The sequence below is a fragment of the Macaca fascicularis genome, chromosome 15, assembly GCF_037993035.2.
Source record: "Macaca fascicularis isolate 582-1 chromosome 15, T2T-MFA8v1.1".
In the NCBI taxonomy this organism is placed as follows: Eukaryota; Metazoa; Chordata; class Mammalia; order Primates; family Cercopithecidae; genus Macaca; species Macaca fascicularis.
The window spans coordinates 22,161,648-22,186,281 of record NC_088389.1 but is presented as its reverse complement, the minus strand read 5'-3'; positions in this window follow the sequence as shown (position 1 = coordinate 22,186,281).

Sequence of the window (24,634 nt, the reverse complement as noted above, 5' to 3'; positions counted from 1 at the left end):
TTGGCCCTATAGTCTTCAAAGGGATCCGAAATATCTGTTCTCAGATTCCACAGAAATCAGGCTAACAAAGAGATCCACGAAATACAGATGTAACTCTGTGAGATGAATTAAGAGAAACTAAGCAGTTTCTCACAAAGCTTCTTTCCAGATTTCATCTGAGGATATTTCCTTTTTCACCATAGCCGTCTAGGGGCTTCCATATATCACTTTGCCAATTCCACAAGAACTGTCTTAGCGAAAGGCTTCTTGACGGGAAAGCTGTAACTCTGTGAGATGATTTCACAGAACACAAAGAAGTTTCTCAGAAAGCTTCTTTGTCTTTGTTATCGGAGGATATTTCCTTTGGCCCTATAGTCTTCAAAGGGATCCGAAATATCTGTTCTCAGATTCCACAGAAATAAGGCTAGTAAAGAGGTCCACGAAATACCGATGTAACTCTGTGAGATGAATACGCAGAACACTACGCAGTTTCTCAGAAAGCTTCTTCCCAGATTTCATCTGAGGGTATTTCCTTTTTCACCATAGCACTCTTTGGGCTTCCAAATATCACTTTGCCAATTCCACAAGAACTGTCTTTCCGAAAGGCTTCTTTAGCGGAAACTTGTAACTCTGTGAGATGATTTCACAGAACACAAAGTGGTTTCTCAGAAAGCTTCTTTCTCTTTGTTATCGGAGGATATTTCCTTTGGCCCTATAGTCTTCAAAGGGATCCGAAATATCTGTTCTGATTCCACAGAAATAAGGCTAGCAAAGAGATCCACGAAATACAGATATAACTCTGTGAGATGAATTATCCGAACTCTAAGCAGTTTCTCAGAAAGCTTTTTTCCAGATTTCATCGGAGGATATTTCCTTTTTCACCATAGCCCTCTAAAGGCTTCCAAATATCACTTTGCCAATTCCACAAGAACTGTCTTAGTGAAAGGCTTCTTGAGGGGAAAGCTGTATCTCTGTGAGATGATTTCACAGAACACGAAGAAGTTTCTCAGAAAGCTTCTTTCTCTTTGTTATCGGAGGATATTTCCTTTGGCCCTATAGTCTTCAAAGGGATCCGAAATATCTGTTCTCAGATTCCACAGAAATAAGGCTAGCAAAGAGATCCACGAAATACAGATGTAACTCTGCGAGATGAATTAACAGAACACTAAGCAGTTTCTCAGAAAGCTTCTTTCCAGATTTCATCGGAGGATATTTCCTTTTTCACCATAGCCCTCCATGGGCTACAAAATATCACATTCCCAATTCCACAAGAGCTGTCTTAGGGAAAGGCTTCTTGAGAGGAAAGGTGTAATTCTTTGAGATGATTTCACAGAACACAAAGAGGTTTCTCAGAAAGCTTCTTTCTCTTTGATATCGGAGGATATTTCCTTTGGCCCTATAGTCTTCAAAGGGATCCGAAATATCTGTTCTGATTCCACAGAAATAAGGCTAGCAAAGAGTTCCACGAAATACAGATGTAATTCTGTGAGATGAATTAACAGAACTCTAAGCAGTTTCTCAGAAAGCTTCTTTCCAGATTTCATCTGAGGATATTTCCTTTTTCACCATAGCCCTCTAAGGGCTTCCAAATATCACTTTGCAAATTCCACAAGAACTGTCTTAGCGAAAGGCTTCTTGAGGGGAAAGCTGTAACTCGGTGAGATGATTTCACAGAACACAAAGAAGTTTCTCAGAAAGCTTCTTTCTCTTTGTTATCGGAGGATATTTCCTTTGGCCCTATAGTCTTCCAAGGGATCCGAAATATCTGTTCTCAGATTCCACAGAAATAAGGCTAGCAAAGAGATCCACGAAATACAGATGTAACTCTGCGAGATGAATTAACAGAACACTAAGCAGTTTCTCAGAAAGCTTCTTTCCAGATTTCATCTGAGGATATTTCCTTTTTCACCATAGCCCTCTATGGGCTTCCAAATATCACTTTGCCAATTCCACAAGAACTGTCTTAGCGAAAGTCTTCTTGAGGGGAAAGCTGTAACTCTGTGAGATGATTTCACAGAACACAAAGAAGCTTCTCAGAAAGCTTCTTTCTCTTTGTTATCGGAGGATATTTCCTTTGGCCCTATAGTGTTCAAGGGATCCGAAATATCTGTTCTCACATTCCACAGAAATAAGGCTAGCAAAGAGATCCACGAAATACAAACGTAACTCTGTGAGATGAATTAACAGAACACTAAGCAGTTTCTCAGAAAGCTTCTTTCCAGATTTCATCGGAGGATATTTCCTTTTTCACCATAGCCCTCTATGGGCTTCAAAATATCACATTCCCAATTCCACAAGAGCTGTCTTAGCGAAAGGCTTCTTGAGAGGAAAGCTGTAACTCTTTGAGATGATTTCACAGAACACAAAGAGATTTCTCAGAAAGCTTCTTTCTCTTTTTTATCGGAGGATATTTCCTTTGGCCCTATAGTCTCCAAAGGGATCCGAAATATCTGTTCTGATTCCACAGAAATAAGGCTACCAAAGAGATCCACGAAATACAGATGTAACTCTTTGAGATGAATTAAGAGAACTCTAAGCAGTTTCTCAGAAAGCTTCTTTCCAGATTTCATCTGAGGATATTTCCTTTTTCACCATAGCCCTCTAAGGGCTTTCAAATATCTCTTTGCCAATTCCACAAGAACTGTCTTAGCGAAAGGCTTCTTGAGGGGAAAGCTGTAACTCGGTGAGATGATTTCGCAGAACACAAAGAAGTTTCTCAGAAAGCTTCTTTCTCTTTGTTATCGGAGGATATTTCCTTTGTCCCTATAGTCTTCAAAGGGATCCGAAATATCTGTTCTCAGATTCCACAGAAATAAGGCTAGCAAAGAGATCCACGAAATACAGATGTAACTCTGCGAGATGAATTAACAGAACACTAAGCAGTTTCTCAGAAAGCTTCTTTCCAGATTTCATCTAAGGATATTTCCTTTTTCATCATAGCCCTGTAGGGGCTTCCAAATATCACTTTGCCAATTCCACAAGAACTGTCTTAGCGAAAGAGTTCTTGAGGGGAAAGCTGTATCTCTGTGAGATGATTTCACAGAACACAAAGAAGTTTCTCAGAAAGCTTCTTTCTCTTTGTTATCGGAGGATATTTCCTTTGGCCTTGTAGTCTTCAAACGGATCCGAAATATCTGTTCTCAGATTCCACAGAAATAAGGCTAGCAAAGAGATCCACGAAATACAGATGTAACTTTGTGAGATGAATTAACAGAACACTAAGCAGTTTCTCAGAAAGCTTCTTTCCAGATTTCATCGTAGGATATTTCCTTTTTCACCATAGCCCTGTAAGGGCTTCCAAATAACACTTTGCCAATTCCACAAGAACCGTCTTAGCGAAAGGTTTCTTGAGGAGAAAGCTGTAACTCTGTGAGATGATTTCACAGAACACAAAGAAGTTTCTCAGAAAGCTTCTTTCTCTTTGTTATCGGAGGATATTTCCTTTGGCCCTATAGTCTTCAAAGGGATCAGAAATATCTGTTCTGATTCCACAGAAATAAGGCTAGCAAAGAGATCCACGAAATACAGATGTAACTCTGTGAGATGAATTAACAGAACACTAAGTACTTTCTCAGAAAGCTTCTTTCCAGATTTCATCTGAGGATATTTCCTTTTTCACCATAGCCCTCTAGGGACTTCCAAATATCACTTTGCCAATTCCACAAGAACTGTCTTAGCGAAAGGCTTCTTGAGGGGAAAGCTGTAACTCCGTGAGATGATTTCACAGAACACAAAGAAGTTTCTCAGAAAGCTTCTTTCTCTTTGTTATCGGAGGATATTTCCTTTGGCCCTATAGTCTTCAAAGGGATCCGAAATATCTGTTCTCAGACTCCACAGAAATAAGGCTGGCAAAGACATCCACGAAATACAGATGTAACTCTGTGAGATGAATTAACAGAACGCTAAGTAGTTTCTCAGAAAGCTTCTCTCCAGATTTCATCTGAGGATATTTCCTTTTTCACCATAGTCCTCTAAGGGCTACCAAATATCACTTTGCCAATTCCACAAGAACTGTCTTAGCGAAGGGCTTCTTGAGGGAAAGCTGTAACTCTGTGAGATGATTTCAGAGAACACAAAGAAGTTTCTCAGAAAGCTTCTTTCTCTTTGTTATCGGAGCATATTTCCTTTTGCCCTATGTCTTCAAAGGGATCCGAAATATCTGTTCTCAGATACCACAGAAATAAGGTTAGCAAAGAGATCCACGAAATATAGATGTAACTGTGTGAAATGAAATAACAGAACACTAAGCAGTTTCTCAGAAAGCTTCTTTCCAGATTTCATCTGAGGATATTTCGTTTTTCACCATAGCCCTCTAGGGGGTTCCAAATATCACTTTGCCAATTCCACAAGAACTGTCTTAGCGAAAGGCTTCTTGAGCGGAAAGCTGTAACTCTGTGAGATGATTTCACAGAACACAAAGAATTTTCTCCGAAAGCTTCTTTCTCTTTGTTATCGGAGGATATTTCCTTTGGCCCTATAGTCTTCAAAGGGATCCGAAATATCTGTTCTCAGATTCCACAGAAATCAGGCTAACAAAGAGATCCACGAAATACAGATGTAACTCTGTGAGATGAATTAAGAGAACACTAAGCAGTTTCTCACAAAGCTTCTTTCCAGATTTCATCTGAGGATATTTCCTTTTTCACCATAGCCGTCTAGGGGCTTCCATATATCACTTTGCCAATTCCACAAGAACTGTCTTAGCGAAAGGCTTCTTGACGGGAAAGCTGTAACTCTGTGAGATGATTTCACAGAACACAAAGAAGTTTCTCAGAAAGCTTCTTTGTCTTTGTTATCGGAGGATATTTCCTTTGGCCCTATAGTCTTCAAAGGGATCCGAAATATCTGTTCTCAGTTTCCACAGAAATAAGGCTAGTAAAGAGGTCCACGAAATACCGATGTAACTCTGTGAGATGAATACGCAGAACACTACGCAGTTTCTCAGAAAGCTTCTTCCCAGATTTCATCTGAGGGTATTTCCTTTTTCACCATAGCACTCTTTGGGCTTCCAAATATCACTTTGCCAATTCCACAAGAACTGTCTTTCCGAAAGGCTTCTTTAGCGGAAACTTGTAACTCTGTGAGATGATTTCACAGAACACAAAGTGGTTTCTCAGAAAGCTTCTTTCTCTTTGTTATCGGAGGATATTTCCTTTGGCCCTATAGTCTTCAAAGGGATCCGAAATATCTGTTCTGATTCCACAGAAATAAGGCTAGCAAAGAGATCCACGAAATACAGATATAACTCTGTGAGATGAATTATCCGAACTCTAAGCAGTTTCTCAGAAAGCTTTTTTCCAGATTTCATCGGAGGATATTTCCTTTTTCACCATAGCCCTCTAAAGGCTTCCAAATATCACTTTGCCAATTCCACAAGAACTGTCTTAGTGAAAGGCTTCTTGAGGGGAAAGCTGTATCTCTGTGAGATGATTTCACAGAACACAAAGAAGTTTCTCAGAAAGCTTCTTTCTCTTTGTTATCGGAGGATATTTCCTTTGGCCCTATAGTCTTCCAAGGGATCCGAAATATCTGTTCTCAGATTCCACAGAAATAAGGCTAGCAAAGAGATCCACGAAATACAGATGTAACTCTGCGAGATGAATTAACAGAACACTAAGCAGTTTATCAGAAAGCTTCTTTCCAGATTTCATCGGAGGATATTTCCTTTTTCACCATAGCCCTCCATGGGCTACAAAATATCACATTCCCAATTCCACAAGAGCTGTCTTAGGGAAAGGCTTCTTGAGAGGAAAGCTGTAATTCTTTGAGATGATTTCACAGAACACAAAGAGGTTTCTCAGAAAGCTTCTTTCTCTTTGATATCGGAGGATATTTCCTTTGGCCCTATAGTCTTCAAAGGGATCCGAAATATCTGTTCTGATTCCACAGAAATAAGGCGAGCAAAGAGATCCACGAAATACAGATGTAATTCTGTGAGATGAATTAACAGAACTCTAAGCAGTTTCTCAGAAAGCTTCTTTCCAGATTTCATCTGAGGATATTTCCTTTTTCACCATAGCCCTCTAAGGGCTTCCAAATATCACTTTGCAAATTCCACAAGAACTGTCTTAGCGAAAGGCTTCTTGAGGGGAAAGCTGTAACTCGGTGAGATGATTTCACAGAACACAAAGAAGTTTCTCAGAAAGCTTCTTTCTCTTTGTTATCGGAGGATATTTCCTTTGGCCCTATAGTCTTCCAAGGGATCCGAAATATCTGTTCTCAGATTCCACAGAAATAAGGCTAGCAAAGAGATCCACGAAATACAGATGTAACTCTGCGAGATGAATTAACAGAACACTAAGCAGTTTCTCAGAAAGCTTCTTTCCAGATTTCATCTGAGGATATTTCCTTTTTCACCATAGCCCTCTATGGGCTTCCAAATATCACTTTGCCAATTCCACAAGAACTGTCTTAGCGAAAGTCTTCTTGAGGGGAAAGCTGTAACTCTGTGAGATGATTTCACAGAACACAAAGAAGCTTCTCAGAAAGCTTCTTTCTCTTTGTTATCGGAGGATATTTCCTTTGGCCCTATAGTGTTCAAGGGATCCGAAATATCTGTTCTCACATTCCACAGAAATAAGGCTAGCAAAGAGATCCACGAAATACAAACGTAACTCTGTGAGATGAATTAACAGAACACTAAGCAGTTTCTCAGAAAGCTTCTTTCCAGATTTCATCGGAGGATATTTCCTTTTTCACCATAGCCCTCTATGGGCTTCAAAATATCACATTCCCAATTCCACAAGAGCTGTCTTAGCGAAAGGCTTCTTGAGAGGAAAGCTGTAACTCTTTGAGATGATTTCACAGAACACAAAGAGATTTCTCAGAAAGCTTCTTTCTCTTTTTTATCGGAGGATATTTCCTTTGGCCCTATAGTCTCCAAAGGGATCCGAAATATCTGTTCTGATTCCACAGAAATAAGGCTACCAAAGAGATCCACGAAATACAGATGTAACTCTTTGAGATGAATTAAGAGAACTCTAAGCAGTTTCTCAGAGAGCTTCTTTCCAGATTTCATCTGAGGATATTTCCTTTTTCACCATAGCCCTCTAAGGGCTTTCAAATATCTCTTTGCCAATTCCACAAGAACTGTCTTAGCGAAAGGCTTCTTGAGGGGAAAGCTGTAACTCGGTGAGATGATTTCGCAGAACACAAAGAAGTTTCTCAGAAAGCGTCTTTCTCTTTGTTATCGGAGGATATTTCCTTTGTCCCTATAGTCTTCAAAGGGATCCGAAATATCTGTTCTCAGATTCCACAGAAATAAGGCTAGCAAAGAGATCCACGAAATACAGATGTAACTCTGCGAGATGAATTAACAGAACACTAAGCAGTTTCTCAGAAAGCTTCTTTCCAGATTTCATCTAAGGATATTTCCTTTTTCATCATAGCCCTGTAGGGGCTTCCAAATATCACTTTGCCAATTCCACAAGAACTGTCTTAGCGAAAGAGTTCTTGAGGGGAAAGCTGTATCTCTGTGAGATGATTTCACAGAACACAAAGAAGTTTCTCAGAAAGCTTCTTTCTCTTTGTTATCGGAGGATATTTCCTTTGGCCCTGTAGTCTTCAAAGTGATCCGAAATATCTCTTCTCAGATTCCACAGAAATAAGGCTAACAAAGAGATCCACGAAATACAGATGTAACTCTGTGAAATGAATTAACAGAACACTAAGTAGTTTCTCAGAAAGCTTCTTTCCAGATTTCATCTGAGGATATTTCCTTTTTCACCATAGCCCTCTAGGGGCTTCCAAATATCACTTTGCCAATTCCACAAGAACTGTCTTAGCGAAAGGCTTCTTGAGGGGAAAGCTGTAACTCTGTGAGATGATTTCACAGAACACAAAGAAGTTTCTCAGAAAGCTTCTTTCTCTTTGTTATCGGAGGATATTTCCTTTGGCCCTATAGTCTTCAAAGGGATCCGAAATATCTGTTCTCAGATTCCCCAGAAATAAGGCTAGCAAAGAGATCCACGAAATACAGATTTAACTGTGTGAGATGAATTAACAGAACACTAAGCAGTTTCTCAGAAAGCGTCTTTCCAGATTTCATCTGAGGATATTTCCTTTTTCACCATAGCCCTCTAGGGGCTTTCAAATACCACTTTGCCAATTCCACAAGAACTGTCTTAGCGAAAGACTTCTTTAGCGGAAAGCTGTAACTCCTTGTGATGATTTCTCAGAACAGAAAGAAGTTTCTCAGAAAGCTTCTTTCTCTTTGTTATCGGAGGATATTTCTTTTGGCCCTATAGTCTTCCAAGCGATCCGAAATATCTGTTCTCATATTCCACAGAAATAAGGCTAGCAAAGAGATCCACGAAATACAGATGTAACTCTGTGAGATGAATTAACAGAACACTAAGCAGTTTCTCAGAAAGCTTCTTTCCAGATTTCATCTGAGGATATTTCCTTTTTCACCATAGCCCTCTAGGGGCTTCCAAATATCACCTTGCCAATTCCACAAGAACTGTCTTAGCGAAAGGCTTCCTCACGGGAAAGCTGTAACTCTGTGAGATGATTTCGCAGAACACAAAGAAGTTTCTCAGAAAGCTTCTTTCTCTTTGTTATCGGAGGATATTTCCTTTGGCCCTATAGTCTTCAAAGGGATCCGAAATATCTGTTCTCAGATTCCACAGAAATAAGGCTAGCAAAGAGATCCACGAAATACAGATGTAACTCTGTGAGATGAATTAACAGAACTCTAAGCAGTTTCTTAGAAAGCTTCTTTCCAGATTTCATCTGAGGATATTTCCTTTTCACCATAGCCCGCTATGGGCTTCCAAATATCACTTTGCCAATTCCACAAGAACTGTCTTAGCGAAAGGCTTCTTGAGGGGAAAGCTGTAACTCTGTGAGATGATTTCACAGAACACAAAGAAGTTTCTCAGAAAGCTTCTTTCTCTTTGTTATCGGAGGATATTTCCTTTGGCCCTATAGTCTTCAAAGGGATCCGAAATATCTGTTCTCAGAATCCCCAGAAATAAGGCTAGCAAAGAGATCCACGAAATACAGATTTAACTGTGTGAGATGAATTAACAGAACACTAAGCAGTTTCTCAGAAAGCGTCTTTCCAGATTTCATCTGAGGATATTTCCTTTTTCACCATAGCCCTCTAGGGGCTTTCAAATACCACTTTGCCAATTCCACAAGAACTGTCTTAGCGAAAGACTTCTTTAGCGGAAAGCTGTAACTCCTTGTGATGATTTCTCAGAACAGAAAGAAGTTTCTCAGAAAGCTTCTTTCTCTTTGTTATCGGAGGATATTTCTTTTGGCCCTATAGTCTTCCAAGCGATCCGAAATATCTGTTCTCATATTCCACAGAAATAAGTCTAGCAAAGAGATCCACGAAATACAGATGTAACTCTGTGAGATGAATTAACAGAACACTAAGCAGTTTCTCAGAAAGCTTCTTTCCAGATTTCATCTGAGGATATTTCCTTTTTCACCATAGCCCTCTAGGGGCTTCCAAATATCACCTTGCCAATTCCACAAGAACTGTCTTAGCGAAAGGCTTCCTCACGGGAAAGCTGTAACTCTGTGAGATGATTTCACAGAACACAAAGAGGTTTCTCAGAAAGCTTCTTTCTCTTTGTTATCGGAGGATATTTCCTTTGGCCCTATATTCTTCAAAGGAATCCGATATATCTGTTCTGATTCCACAGAAATAAGGCTAGCAAACGGATCCACGAAATACAGATGTAACTCTGTGAGATGAATTAACAGAACTCTAAGCAGTTTCTCAGAAAGCTTCTTTCCAGATTTCATCTGAGGATATTTCCTTTTTCACCATAGCCCTCTAAGGGCTTCCAAATATCACTTTGCCAATTCCACAAGAACTGTCTTAGCGAAAGGCTTCTTGAGGGGAAAGCTGTAACTCTGTGAGATGATTTCACAGAACACAAAGAAGTTTCTCAGAAAGCTTCTTTCTCTTTGTTATCGGAGGATATTTCCTTTGGTCCTATAGTCTTCAAAGGGTTCCGAAATATCTGTTCTCAGATTCCACAGAAATAAGGCTAGCAAAGAGATCCACGAAATACAGATGTAACTCTGTGAGATGAATTAACAGAACTCTAAGCAGTTTCTTAGAAAGCTTCTTTCCAGATTTCATCTGAGGATATTTCCTTTTCACCATAGCCCGCTATGGGCTTCCAAATATCACTTTGCCAATTCCACAAGAACTGTCTTAGCGAAAGGCTCCTTGAGGGGAAAGCTGTAACTCTGTGAGATGATTTCCCAGAACACAAAGAAGTTTCTCAGAAAGCTTCTTTCTCTTTGTTATCGGAGGATATTTCCTTTGGCCCTATTGTCTTCAAAGGGATCCGAAATATCTGTTCTCAGATTCCACAGAAATAAGGCTAGCAAAGAGATCCACGAAATACAGATGTAACTCTGTGAGATGAATTAACAGAACACTAAGCAGTTTCATAGAAAGCTTCTTTCCAGATTTCATCTGAGGATATTTCCTTTTTCACCATAGCCTTCTAAGGGCTTCCAAGTATCACTTTGCCAATTCCACAAGAACTGTCTTAGCGAAAGGCTTCCTGAGGGGAAAGCTGTAACTCGGTGAGATGATTTCACAGAACACAAAGAAGTTTCTCAGAAAGGTTCTTTCTCTTTGTTATCGGAGGATATTTCCTTTGGCCCTATATCTTCAAAGGGATCCGAAATATCTGTTCTCACATTCCACAGAAATAAGGCTAGCAAAGGGATCCACGAAATACAGATGTAACTCTGTGAGATTAATTAACAGAACACTAAGCAGTTCCTCAGAAAGCTTCTTTACAGATTTCATCGGAGGATATTTCATTTTTCACCATAGCCCTCTAAGGGCTTCCAAATATCACTTTGCCGATTCCACAAGAACTGTCTTAGCGAAAGGCTTCTTGAGGGGAAAGCTGTAACTCTGTGAGATGATTTCACAGAACACAAAGAAGTTTCTCAGAAAGCTTCTTTCTCTTTGTTATCGGAGGATATTTGCTTTGGCCCTGTAGTCTTCAATCGGATCCGAAATATCTGTTCTCAGATTCCCCAGAAATAAGGCTAGCAAAGAGATCCACGAAATACAGATTTAACTGTGTGAGATGAATTAACAGAACACTAAGCAGTTTCTCAGAAAGCGTCTTTCCAGATTTCATCTGAGGATATTTCCTTTTTCACCATAGCCCTCTAGGGGCTTTCAAATACCACTTTGCCAATTCCACAAGAACTGTCTTAGCGAAAGACTTCTTTAGCGGAAAGCTGTAACTCCTTGTGATGATTTCTCAGAACAGAAAGAAGTTTCTCAGAAAGCTTATTTCTCTTTGTTATCGGAGGATATTTCTTTTGGCCCTATAGTCTTCCAGGGATCCGAAATATCTGTTCTCATATTCCACAGAAATAAGGCTAGCAAAGAGATCCACGAAATACAGATGTAACTCTGTGAGAAGAATTAACAGAACACTAAGCAGTTTCTCAGAAAGCTTCTTTCCAAATTTCATCGGAGGATATTTCCTTTTTCACCATAGCCCTCTAAGGGCTTCCAAATATAACTTTGCCAATTCCACCAGAGCTGTCTTAGCGAAAGGCTTCTTGAAAGGGAAAGCTGTAACTCTGTGAGATGATTTCGCAGAACACAAAGAAGTTTCTCAGAAAGCTTCTTTCTCTTTGTTATCGGAGGATATTTCCTTTGGCCCTATAGTCTTCAAAGGGATCCGAAATATCTGTTCTCAGATTCCACAGAAATAAGGCTAGCAAAGAGATCCACGAAATACAGATGTAACTCTGTGAGATGAATTAACAGAACTCTAAGCAGTTTCTTAGAAAGCTTCTTTCCAGATTTCATCTGAGGATATTTCCTTTTCACCATAGCCCGCTATGGGCTTCCAAATATCACTTTGCCAATTCCACAAGAACTGTCTTAGCGAAAGGCTTCTTGAGGGGAAAGCTGTAACTCTGTGAGATGATTTCACAGAACACAAAGAAGTTTCTCAGAAAGCTTCTTTCTCTTTGTTATCGGAGGATATTTCCTTTGGCCCTATAGTCTTCAAAGGGATCCGAAATATCTGTTCTCAGAATCCCCAGAAATAAGGCTAGCAAAGAGATCCACGAAATACAGATTTAACTGTGTGAGATGAATTAACAGAACACTAAGCAGTTTCTCAGAAAGCGTCTTTCCAGATTTCATCTGAGGATATTTCCTTTTTCACCATAGCCCTCTAGGGGCTTTCAAATACCACTTTGCCAATTCCACAAGAACAGTCTTAGCGAAAGACTTCTTTAGCGGAAAGCTGTAACTCCTTGTGATGATTTCTCAGAACAGAAAGAAGTTTCTCAGAAAGCTTCTTTCTCTTTGTTATCGGAGGATATTTTTTTTGGCCCTATAGTCTTCCAAGCGATCCGAAATATCTGTTCTCATATTCCACAGAAATAAGGCTAGCAAAGAGATCCACGAAATACAGATGTAACTCTGTGAGATGAATTAACAGAACACTAAGCAGTTTCTCAGAAAGCTTCTTTCCAGATTTCATCTGAGGATATTTCCTTTTTCACCATAGCCCTCTAGGGGCTTCCAAATATCACCTTGCCAATTCCACAAGAACTGTCTTAGCGAAAGGCTTCCTCACGGGAAAGCTGTAACTCTGTGAGATGATTTCACAGAACACAAAGAGGTTTCTCAGAAAGCTTCTTTCTCTTTGTTATCGGAGGATATTTCCTTTGGCCCTATATTCTTCAAAGGAATCCGATATATCTGTTCTGATTCCACAGAAATAAGGCTAGCAAACGGATCCACGAAATACAGATGTAACTCTGTGAGATGAATTAACAGAACTCTAAGCAGTTTCTCAGAAAGCTTCTTTCCAGATTTCATCTGAGGATATTTCCTTTTTCACCATAGCCCTCTAAGGGCTTCCAAATATCACTTTGCCAATTCCACAAGAACTGTCTTAGCGAAAGGCTTCTTGAGGGGAAAGCTGTAACTCTGTGAGATGATTTCACAGAACACAAAGAAGTTTCTCAGAAAGCTTCTTTCTCTTTGTTATCGGAGGATATTTCCTTTGGCCCTATAGTCTTCAAAGGGTTCCGAAACATCTGTTCTCAGATTCCACAGAAATAAGGCTAGCAAAGAGATCCACGAAATACAGATGTAACTCTGTGAGATGAATTAACAGAACTCTAAGCAGTTTCTTAGAAAGCTTCTTTCCAGATTTCATCTGAGGATATTTCCTTTTCACCATAGCCCGCTATGGGCTTCCAAATATCACTTTGCCAATTCCACAAGAACTGTCTTAGCGAAAGGCTCCTTGAGGGGAAAGCTGTAACTCTGTGAGATGATTTCCCAGAACACAAAGAAGTTTCTCAGAAAGCTTCTTTCTCTTTGTTATCGGAGGATATTTCCTTTGGCCCTATTGTCTTCAAAGGGATCCGAAATATCTGTTCTCAGATTCCACAGAAATAAGGCTAGCAAAGAGATCCACGAAATACAGATGTAACTCTGTGAGATGAATTAACAGAACACTAAGCAGTTTCATAGAAAGCTTCTTTCCAGATTTCATCTGAGGATATTTCCTTTTTCACCATAGCCTTCTAAGGGCTTCCAAGTATCACTTTGCCAATTCCACAAGAACTGTCTTAGCGAAAGGCTTCCTGAGGGGAAAGCTGTAACTCGGTGAGATGATTTCACAGAACACAAAGAAGTTTCTCAGAAAGGTTCTTTCTCTTTGTTATCGGAGGATATTTCCTTTGGCCCTATATCTTCAAAGGGATCTGAAATATCTGTTCTCAGATTCCACAGAAATAAGGAGAGCAAAGAGATCCACGAAATACAGATGAAACTCTGTGAGATGAATTAACAGAACACTAAGCAGTTTTTCAGAAAGCTTTTTCCAGATTTCATCTGAGGATATTTCCTTTTTCACCATAGCCCTCTAGGGGCTTCCAAATATCACTTTGCCAATTCCACAAGAACTGTCTTAGCGAAAGGCTTCTTGAGGGGAAAGCTGTAACTCTGTGAGATGATTTCCCAGAACACAAAGAAGTTTCTCAGGAAGCTTCTTTCTCTTTGTTATCGGAGGATATTTCCTTTGGCCCTATAGTCTTCAAGGGATCCGAAATATCTGTTCTCACATATCACAGAAATAAGGATAGCAAAGAGATCTACGAAATACAAACGTAACTCTGTGAGATGAATTAACAGAACACTAAGCAGTTTCTCAGAAAGCTTCTTTCCTGATTTCATCTGAGGATATTTCCTTTTTCACCATAGCCCTCTATGGGCTTCCAAATATCACTTTGCCAATTCCACAAGAACTGTCTTAGCAAAGGGCTTCTTGAGAGAAAGCTGTAACTCTGTGAGATGATTTCACAGAACACAAAGAAGTTTCTCAAAAAGCTTCTTTCTCTTTGTTATCGGAGGATATTTCCTTTGGCCCTATATCTTCAAAGGGATCTGAAATATCTGTTCTCAGATTCCACAGAAATAAGGAGAGCAAAGAGATCCACGAAATACAGATGTAACTCTGTGAGATGAATTAACAGAACACTAAGCAGTTTCTCAGAAAGCTTCTTTCCAGATTTCATCGGAGGATATTTCCTTTTTCAACATAGACCTCTAAGGGCTCCAAAATATCACTTTGCCAATTCCACAAGAGATGTCTTAGCGAAAGGCTTCTTGAGGGGAAAGCTGTAAATCTGTGAGATGATTTCACAGAACACAAAGAAGTTTCTCAGAAAACTTCTTTCTCTTTGTTATCGGAGGATATTTCCTTTGGCTCTATAGTCTTCAAAGGGATCCGAAATATCTGTTCTCAGATTCCACAGAAATAAGGCTAGCAAAGAGATCCACGAAATACACATGTAACTCTGTGAGATGAATTAACAGAACACTAAGCAGTTTCTCAGAAAGCTTCTTTCCTGATTTCAATGGAGGATATTTCCTTTTTCACCGTAAGCCTCTATGGGCTTCCAAATATCACCTTGCCAATTCCACAAGAACTGTCTTAGCGAAACACTTCTTGAGGGGAAAGCTGTAACTCTGTGAGATGATTTCACAGAACACAAAGAAGTTTCTCAAAAAGCTTCTTTCTCTTTGTTATCGGAGCATATTTCCTTTTGCCCTATGTCTTCAAAGGGATCCGAAATATCTGTTCTCAGATACCACAGAAATAAGGTTAGCAAAGAGATCCACGAAATATAGATGTAACTGTGTGAAATGAAATAACAGAACACTAAGCAGTTTCTCAGAAAGCTTCTTTCCAGATTTCATCTGAGGATATTTCGTTTTTCACCATAGCCCTCTAGGGGGTTCCAAATATCACTTTGCCAATTCCACAAGAACTGTCTTAGCGAAAGGCTTCTTGAGCGGAAAGCTGTAACTCTGTGAGATGATTTCACAGAACACAAAGAATTTTCTCCGAAAGCTTCTTTCTCTTAGTTATCGGAGGATATTTCCTTTGGCCCTATAGTCTTCAAAGGGATCCGAAATATCTGTTCTCAGATTCCACAGAAATAAGGCTAACAAAGAGATCCACGAAATACAGATGTAACTCTGTGAGATGAATTAAGAGAACACTAAGCAGTTTCTCACAAAGCTTCTTTCCAGATTTCATCTGAGGATATTTCCTTTTTCACCATAGCCGTCTAGGGGCTTCCATATATCACTTTGCCAATTCCACAAGAACTGTCTTTGCGAAAGGCTTCTTGACGGGAAAGCTGTAACTCTGTGAGATGATTTCACAGAACACAAAGAAGTTTCTCAGAAAGCTTCTTTCTCTTTGTTATCGGAGGATATTTCCTTTGGCCCTATAGTCTTCAAAGGGATCCGAAATATCTGTTCTCAGATTCCACAGAAATAAGGCTAGTAAAGAGGTCCACGAAATACCGATGTAACTCTGTGAGATGAATACGCAGAACACTACGCAGTTTCTCAGAAAGCTTCTTCCCAGATTTCATCTGAGGGTATTTCCTTTTTCACCATAGCACTCTTTGGGCTTCCAAATATCACTTTGCCAATTCCACAAGAACTGTCTTTACGAAAGGCTTCTTTAGCGGAAACTTGTAACTCTGTGAGATGATTTCACAGAACACAAAGTGGTTTCTCAGAAAGCTTCTTTCTCTTTGTTATCGGAGGATATTTCCTTTGGCCCTATAGTCTTCAAAGGGATCCGAAATATCTGTTCTGATTCCACAGAAATAAGGCTAGCAAAGAGATCCACGAAATACAGATATAACTCTGTGAGATGAATTATCCGAACTCTAAGCAGTTTCTCTGAAAGCTTTTTTCCAGATTTCATCGGAGGATATTTCCTTTTTCACCATAGCCCTCTAAAGGCTTCCAAATATCACTTTGCCAATTCCACAAGAACTGTCTTAGTGAAAGGCTTCTTGAGGGGAAAGCTGTATCTCTGTGAGATGATTTCACAGAACACGAAGAAGTTTCTCAGAAAGCTTCTTTCTCTTTGTTATCGGAGGATATTTCCTTTGGCCCTATAGTCTTCAAAGGGATCCGAAATATCTGTTCTCAGATTCCACAGAAATAAGGCTAGCAAAGAGATCCACGAAATACAGATGTAACTCTGCGAGATGAATTAACAGAACACTAAGCAGTTTCTCAGAAAGCTTCTTTCCAGATTTCATCGAAGGATATTTCCTTTTTCACCATAGCCCTCCATGGGCTACAAAATATCACATTCCCAATTCCACAAGAGCTGTCTTAGGGAAAGGCTTCTTGAGAGGAAAGCTGTAATTCTTTGAGATGATTTCACAGAACACAAAGAGGTTTCTCAGAAAGCTTCTTTCTCTTTGATATCGGAGGATATTTCCTTTGGCCCTATAGTCTTCAAAGGGATCCGAAATATCTGTTCTGATTCCACAGAAATAAGGCTAGCAAAGAGATCCACGAAATACAGATGTAATTCTGTGAGATGAATTGACAGAACTCTAAGCAGTTTCTCAGAAAGCTTCTTTCCAGATTTCATCTGAGGATATTTCCTTTTTCACCATAGCCCTCTAAGGGCTTCCAAATATCACTTTGCAAATTCCACAAGAACTGTCTTAGCGAAAGGCTTCTTGAGGGGAAAGCTGTAACTCGGTGAGATGATTTCACAGAACACAAAGAAGTTTCTCAGAAAGCTTCTTTCTCTTTGTTATCGGAGGATATTTCCTTTGGCCCTATAGTCTTCCAAGGGATCCGAAATATCTGTTCTCAGATTCCACAGAAATAAGGCTAGCAAAGAGATCCACGAAATACAGATGTAACTCTGCGAGATGAATTAACAGAACACTAAGCAGTTTCTCAGAAAGCTTCTTTCCAGATTTCATCTGAGGATATTTCCTTTTTCACCATAGCCCTCTATGGGCTTCCAAATATCACTTTGCCAATTCCACAAGAACTGTCTTAGCGAAAGTCTTCTTGAGGGGAAAGCTGTAACTCTGTGAGATGATTTCACAGAACACAAAGAAGCTTCTCAGAAAGCTTCTTTCTCTTTGTTATCAGAGGATATTTCCTTTGGCCCTATAGTGTTCAAGGGATCCGAAATATCTGTTCTCACATTCCACAGAAATAAGGCTAGCAAAGAGATCCACGAAATACAAACGTAACTCTGTGAGATGAATTAACAGAACACTAAGCAGTTTCTCAGAAAGCTTCTTTCCAGATTTCATCGGAGGATATTTCCTTTTTCACCATAGCCCTCTATGGGCTTCAAAATATCACATTCCCAATTCCACAAGAGCTGTCTTAGCGAAAGGCTTCTTGAGAGGAAAGCTGTAACTCTTTGAGATGATTTCACAGAACACAAAGAGATTTCTCAAAAAGCTTCTTTCTCTTTTTTATCGGAGGATATTTCCTTTGGCCCTATAGTCTCCAAAGGGATCCGAAATATCAGTTCTGATTCCACAGAAATAAGGCTACCAAAGAGATCCACGAAATACAGATGTAACTCTTTGAGATGAATTAAGAGAACTCTAAGCAGTTTCTCAGAAAGCTTCTTTCCAGATTTCATCTGAGGATATTTCCTTTTTCACCATAGCCCTCTAGGGGCTTCCAAATATCACTTTGCCAATTCCACAAGAACTGTCTTAGCGAAAGGCTTCTTGAGGGGAAAGCTGTAACTCTGTGAGATGATTTCACAGAACACAAAGAAGTTTCTCAGAAAGCTTCTTTCTCTTTGTTATCGGAGGATATTTCCTTTGGCCCTGTAGTCTTCAAAGGGATCCGAAATATCTGTTCTCAGATTCCCCAGAAATAAGGCTAGCAAAGAGATCCACGAAATACAGATTTAACTGTGTGAGATGAATTAACAGAACACTAAGCAGTTTCTCAGAAAGCGTCTTTCCAGATTTCATCTGAGGATATTTCCTTTTTCACCATAGCCCTCTAGGGGCTTTCAAATACCACTTTGCCAATTCCACAAGAACTGTCTTAGCGAAAGACTTCTTTAGCGGAAAGCTGTAAGTCCTTGTGATGATTTCTCAGAACAGAAAGAAGTTTCTCAGAAAGCTTCTTTCTCTTTGTTATCGGAGGATATTTCTTTTGGCCCTATAGTCTTCCAGGGATCCGAAATATCTGTTCTCATATTCCACAGAAATAAGGCTAGCAAAGAGATCCACGAAATACAGATGTAACTCTGTGAGAAGAATTAACAGAACACTAAGCAGTTTCTCAGAAAGCTTCTTTCCAAATTTCATCGGAGGATATTTCCTTTTTCACCATAGCCCTCTAAGGGCTTCCAAATATAACTTTGCCAATTCCACCAGAGCTGTCTTAGCGAAAGGCTTCTTGAAAGGGAAAGCTGTAACTCTGTGAGATGATTTCGCAGAACACAAAGAAGTTTCTCAGAAAGCTTCTTTCTCTTTGTTATCGGAGGATATTTCCTTTGGCCCTATAGTCTTCAAAGGGATCCGAAATATCTGTTCTCAGATTCCACAGAAATAAGGCTAGCAAAGAGATCCACGAAATACAGATGTAACTCTGTGAGATGAATTAACAGAACTCTAAGCAGTTTCTTGGAAAGCTTCTTTCCAGATTTCATCTGAGGATATTTCCTTTTCACCATAGCCCGCTATGGGCTTCCAAATATCACTTTGCCAATTCCACAAGAACTGTCTTAGCGAAAGGCTTCTTGAGGGGAAAGCTGTAACTCTGTGAGATGATTTCACAGAACACAAAGAAGTTTCTCAGAAAGCTTCTTTCTCTTTGTTATCGGAGGATATTTCCTTTGGCCCTATAGTCTTCAAAGGGATCCGAAATATCTGTTCTCAGATTCCCCAGAAATAAGGCTAGCAAAGAGATCCACGAAATACAGATTTAACTGTGTGAGATGAATTAACAGAACACTAAGCAGTTTCTCAGAAAGCGTCTTTCCAGATTTCATCTGAGGATATTTCCTTTTTCACCATAGCCCTCTAGGGGCTTTCAAATACCACTTTGCCAATTCCACAAGAACTGTCTTAGCGAAAGACTTCTTTAGCGGAAAGCTGTAACTCCTTGTGATGATTTCTCAGAACAGAAAGAAGTTTCTCAGAAAGCTTCTTTCTCTTTGTTATCGGAGGATATTTCTTTTGGCCCTATAGTCTTCCAAGCGATCCGAAATATCTGTTCTCATATTCCACAGAAATAAGGCTAGCAAAGAGATCCACGAAATACAGATGTAACTCTGTGAGATGAATTAACAGAACACTAAGCAGTTTCTCAGAAAGCTTCTTTCCAGATTTCATCTGAGGATATTTCCTTTTTCACCATAGCCCTCTAGGGGCTTCCAAATATCACCTTGCCAATTCCACAAGAACTGTCTTAGCGAAAGGCTTCCTCACGGGAAAGCTGTAACTCTGTGAGATGATTTCACAGAACACAAAGAAGTTTCTCAGAAAGCTCCTTTCTCTTTGTTATCGCAGGATATTTCCTTTGGCCCTATATCGTCAAAGGGATCCGAAATATCTGTTCTCAGATTCCACAGAAATAAGGCTAGCAAAGAGATCCACGAAATACAGATGTAACTCTGTGAGAAGAATTAACAGAACACTAAGCAGTTTCTCAGAAAGCTTCTTTCCAGATTTCATCGGAGGATATTTCCTTTTCACCATAGCCCGCTATGGGCTTCCAAATATCACTTTGCCAATTCCACAAGAACTGTCTTAGCGAAAGGCTCCTTGAGGGGAAAGCTGTAACTCTGTGAGATGATTTCCCAGAACACAAAGAAGTTTCTCAGAAAGCTTCTTTCTCTTTGTTATCGGAGGATATTTCCTTTGGCCCTGTAGTCTTCAAAGTGATCCGAAATATCTCTTCTCAGATTCCACAGAAATAAGGCTAACACTGAGATCCACGAAATACAGATGTAACTCTGTGAAATGAATTAACAGAACACTAAGTAGTTTCTCAGAAAGCTTCTTTCCAGATTTCATCTGAGGATATTTCCTTTTTCACCATAGCCCTCTAGGGGCTTCCAAATATCACTTTGCCAATTCCACAAGAACTGTGTTAGCGAAAGGTTTCTTGAGGGGAAAGCTGTAACTCTGTGAGATGATTTCACAGAACACAAAGAAGTTTCTCAGAAAGTTTCTTTCTCTTTGTTATCGGAGGATATTTCCTTTGGCCCTGTAGTCTTCAAAGGGATCCGAAATATCTGTTCTCAGATTCCCCAGAAATAAGGCTAGCAAAGAGATCCACGAAATACAGATTTAACTGTGTGAGATGAATTAACAGAACACTAAGCAGTTTCTCAGAAAGCGTCTTTCCAGATTTCATCTGAGGATATTTCCTTTTTCAACATAGCCCTCTAGGGGCTTTCAAATACCACTTTGCCAATTCCACAAGAACTGTCTTAGCGAAAGACTTCTTTAGCGGAAAGCTGTAACTCCTTGTGATGATTTCTCAGAACAGAAAGAAGTTTCTCAGAAAGCTTCTTTCTCTTTGTTATCGGAGGATATTTCTTTTGGCCCTATAGTCTTCCAGGGATCCGAAATATCTGTTCTCATATTCCACAGAAATAAGGCTAGCAAAGAGATCCACGAAATACAGATGTAACTCTGTGAGAAGAATTAACAGAACACTAAGCAGTTTCTCAGAAAGCTTCTTTCCAAATTTCATCGGAGGATATTTCCTTTTTCACCATAGCTCTCTAAGGGCTTCCAAATATAACTTTGCCAATTCCACCAGAGCTGTCTTAGCGAAAGGCTTCTTGAAAGGGAAAGCTGTAACTCTGTGAGATGATTTCGCAGAACACAAAGAAGTTTCTCAGAAAGCTTCTTTCTCTTTGTTATCGGAGGATATTTCCTTTGGCCCTATAGTCTTCAAAGGGATCCGAAATATCTGTTCTCAGATTCCACAGAAATAAGGCTAGCAAAGAGATCCACGAAATACAGATGTAACTCGGTGAGATGAATTAACAGAACTCTAAGCAGTTTCTTAGAAAGCTTCTTTCCAGATTTCATCTGAGGATATTTCCTTTTCACCATAGCCCGCTAAGGGCTTCCAAATATCACTTTGCCAATTCCACAAGAACTGTCTTAGCGAAAGGCTTCTTGAGGGGAAAGCTGTAACTCTGTGAGATGATTTCACAGAACACAAAGAAGTTTCTCAGAAAGCTTCTTTCTCTTTGTTATCGGAGGATATTTCCTTTGGCCCTATAGTCTTCAAAGGGATCCGAAATATCTGTTCTCAGATTCCCCAGAAATAAGGCTAGCAAAGAGATCCACGAAATACAGATTTAACTGTGTGAGATGAATTAACAGAACACTAAGCAGTTTCTCAGAAAGCGTCTTTCCAGATTTCATCTGAGGATATTTCCTTTTTCACCATAGCCCTCTAGGGGCTTTCAAATACCACTTTGCCAATTCCACAAGAACTGTCTTAGCGAAAGACTTCTTTAGCGGAAAGCTGTAACTCCTTGTGATGATTTCTCAGAACAGAAAGAAGTTTCTCAGAAAGCTTCTTTCTCTTTGTTATCGGAGGATATTTCTTTTGGCCCTATAGTCTTCCAAGCGATCCGAAATATCTGTTCTCATATTCCACAGAAATAAGGCTAGCAAAGAGATCCACGAAATACAGATGTAACTCTGTGAGATGAATTAACAGAACACTAAGCAGTTTCTCAGAAAGCTTCTTTCCAGATTTCATCTGAGGATATTTCCTTTTTCACCATAGCCCTCTAGGGGCTTCCAAATATCACCTTGCCAATTCCACAAGAACTGTCTTAGCGAAAGGCTTCCTCACGGGAAAGCTGTAACTCTGTGAGATGATTTCACAGAACACAAAGAGGTTTCTCAGAAAGCTTCTTTCTCTTTGTTATCGGAGGATATTTCCTTTGGCCCTATATTCTTCAAAGGAATCCGATATATCTGTTCTGATTCCACAGAAATAAGGCTAGCAAACGGATCCACGAAATACAGATGTAACTCTGTGAGATGAATTAACAGAACTCTAAGCAGTTTCTCAGAAAGCTTCTTTCCAGATTTCATCTGAGGATATTTCCTTTTTCACCATAGCCCTCTAAGGGCTTCCAAATATCACATTGCCAATTCCACAAGAACTGTCTTAGCGAAAGGCTTCTTGAGGGGAAAGCTGTAACTCTGTGAGATGATTTCACAGAACACAAAGAAGTTTCTCAGAAAGCTTCTTTGTCTTTGTTATCGGAGGATATTTCCTTTGGCCCTATAGTCTTCAAAGGGATCCGAAATATCTGTTCTCAGATTCCACAGAAATAAGGCTAGTAAAGAGGTCCACGAAATACCGATGTAACTCTGTGAGATGAATACGCAGAACACTACGCAGTTTCTCAGAAAGCTTCTTCCCAGATTTCATCTGAGGGTATTTCCTTTTTCACCATAGCACTCTTTGGGCTTCCAAATATCACTTTGCCAATTCCACAAGAACTGTCTTACCGAAAGGCTTCTTTAGCGGAAACTTGTAACTCTGTGAGATGATTTCACAGAACACAAAGTGGTTTCTCAGAAAGCTTCTTTCTCTTTGTTATCGGAGGATATTTCCTTTGGCCCTATAGTCTTCAAAGGGATCCGAAATATCTGTTCTGATTCCACAGAAATAAGGCTAGCAAAGAGATCCACGAAATACAGATATAACACTGTGAGATGAATTATCCGAACTCTAAGCAGTTTCTCAGAAAGCTTTTTTCCAGATTTCATCGGAGGATATTTCCTTTTTCACCATAGCCCTCTAAAGGCTTCCAAATATCACTTTGCCAATTCCACAAGAACTGTCTTAGTGAAAGGCTTCTTGAGGGGAAAGCTGTATCTCTGTGAGATGATTTCACAGAACACGAAGAAGTTTCTCAGAAAGCTTCTTTCTCTTTGTTATCGGAGGATATTTCCTTTGGCCCTATAGTCTTCAAAGGGATCCGAAATATCTGTTCTCAGATTCCACAGAAATAAGGCTAGCAAAGAGATCCACGAAATACAGATGTAACTCTGCGAGATGAATTAACAGAACACTAAGCAGTTTCTCAGAAAGCTTCTTTCCAGATTTCATCGGAGGATATTTCCTTTTTCACCATAGCCCTCCATGGGCTACAAAATATCACATTCCCAATTCCACAAGAGCTGTCTTAGGGAAAGGCTTCTTGAGAGGAAAGCTGTAATTCTTTGAGATGATTTCACAGAACACAAAGAGGTTTCTCAGAAAGCTTCTTTCTCTTTGATATCGGAGGATATTTCCTTTGGCCCTATAGTCTTCAAAGGGATCCGAAATATCTGTTCTGATTCCACAGAAATAAGGCTAGCAAAGAGATCCACGAAATACAGATGTAATTCTGTGAGATGAATTAACAGAACTCTAAGCAGTTTCTCAGAAAGCTTCTTTCCAGATTTCATCTGAGGATATTTCCTTTTTCACCATAGCCCTCTAAGGGCTTCCAAATATCACTTTGCAAATTCCACAAGAACTGTCTTAGCGAAAGGCTTCTTGAGGGGAAAGCTGTAACTCGGTGAGATGATTTCACAGAACACAAAGAAGTTTCTCAGAAAGCTTCTTTCTCTTTGTTATCGGAGGATATTTCCTTTGGCCCTGTAGTCTTCCAAGGGATCCGAAATATCTGTTCTCAGATTCCACAGAAATAAGGCTAGCAAAGAGATCCACGAAATACAGATGTAACTCTGCGAGATGAATTAACAGAACACTAAGCAGTTTCTCAGAAAGCTTCTTTCCAGATTTCATCTGAGGATATTTCCTTTTTCACCATAGCCCTCTATGGGCTTCCAAATATCACTTTGCCAATTCCACAAGAACTGTCTTAGCGAAAGTCTTCTTGAGGGGAAAGCTGTAACTCTGTGAGATGATTTCACAGAACACAAAGAAGCTTCTCAGAAAGCTTCTTTCTCTTTGTTATCGGAGGATATTTCCTTTGGCCCTATAGTGTTCAAGGGATCCGAAATATCTGTTCTCACATTCCACAGAAATAAGGCTAGCAAAGAGATCCACGAAATACAAACGTAACTCTGTGAGATGAATTAACAGAACACTAAGCAGTTTCTCAGAAAGCTTCTTTCCAGATTTCATCGGAGGATATTTCCTTTTTCACCATAGCCCTCTATGGGCTTCAAAATATCACATTCCCAATTCCACAAGAGCTGTCTTAGCGAAAGGCTTCTTGAGAGGAAAGCTGTAACTCTTTGAGATGATTTCACAGAACACAAACAGATTTCTCAGAAAGCTTCTTTCTCTTTTTTATCGGAG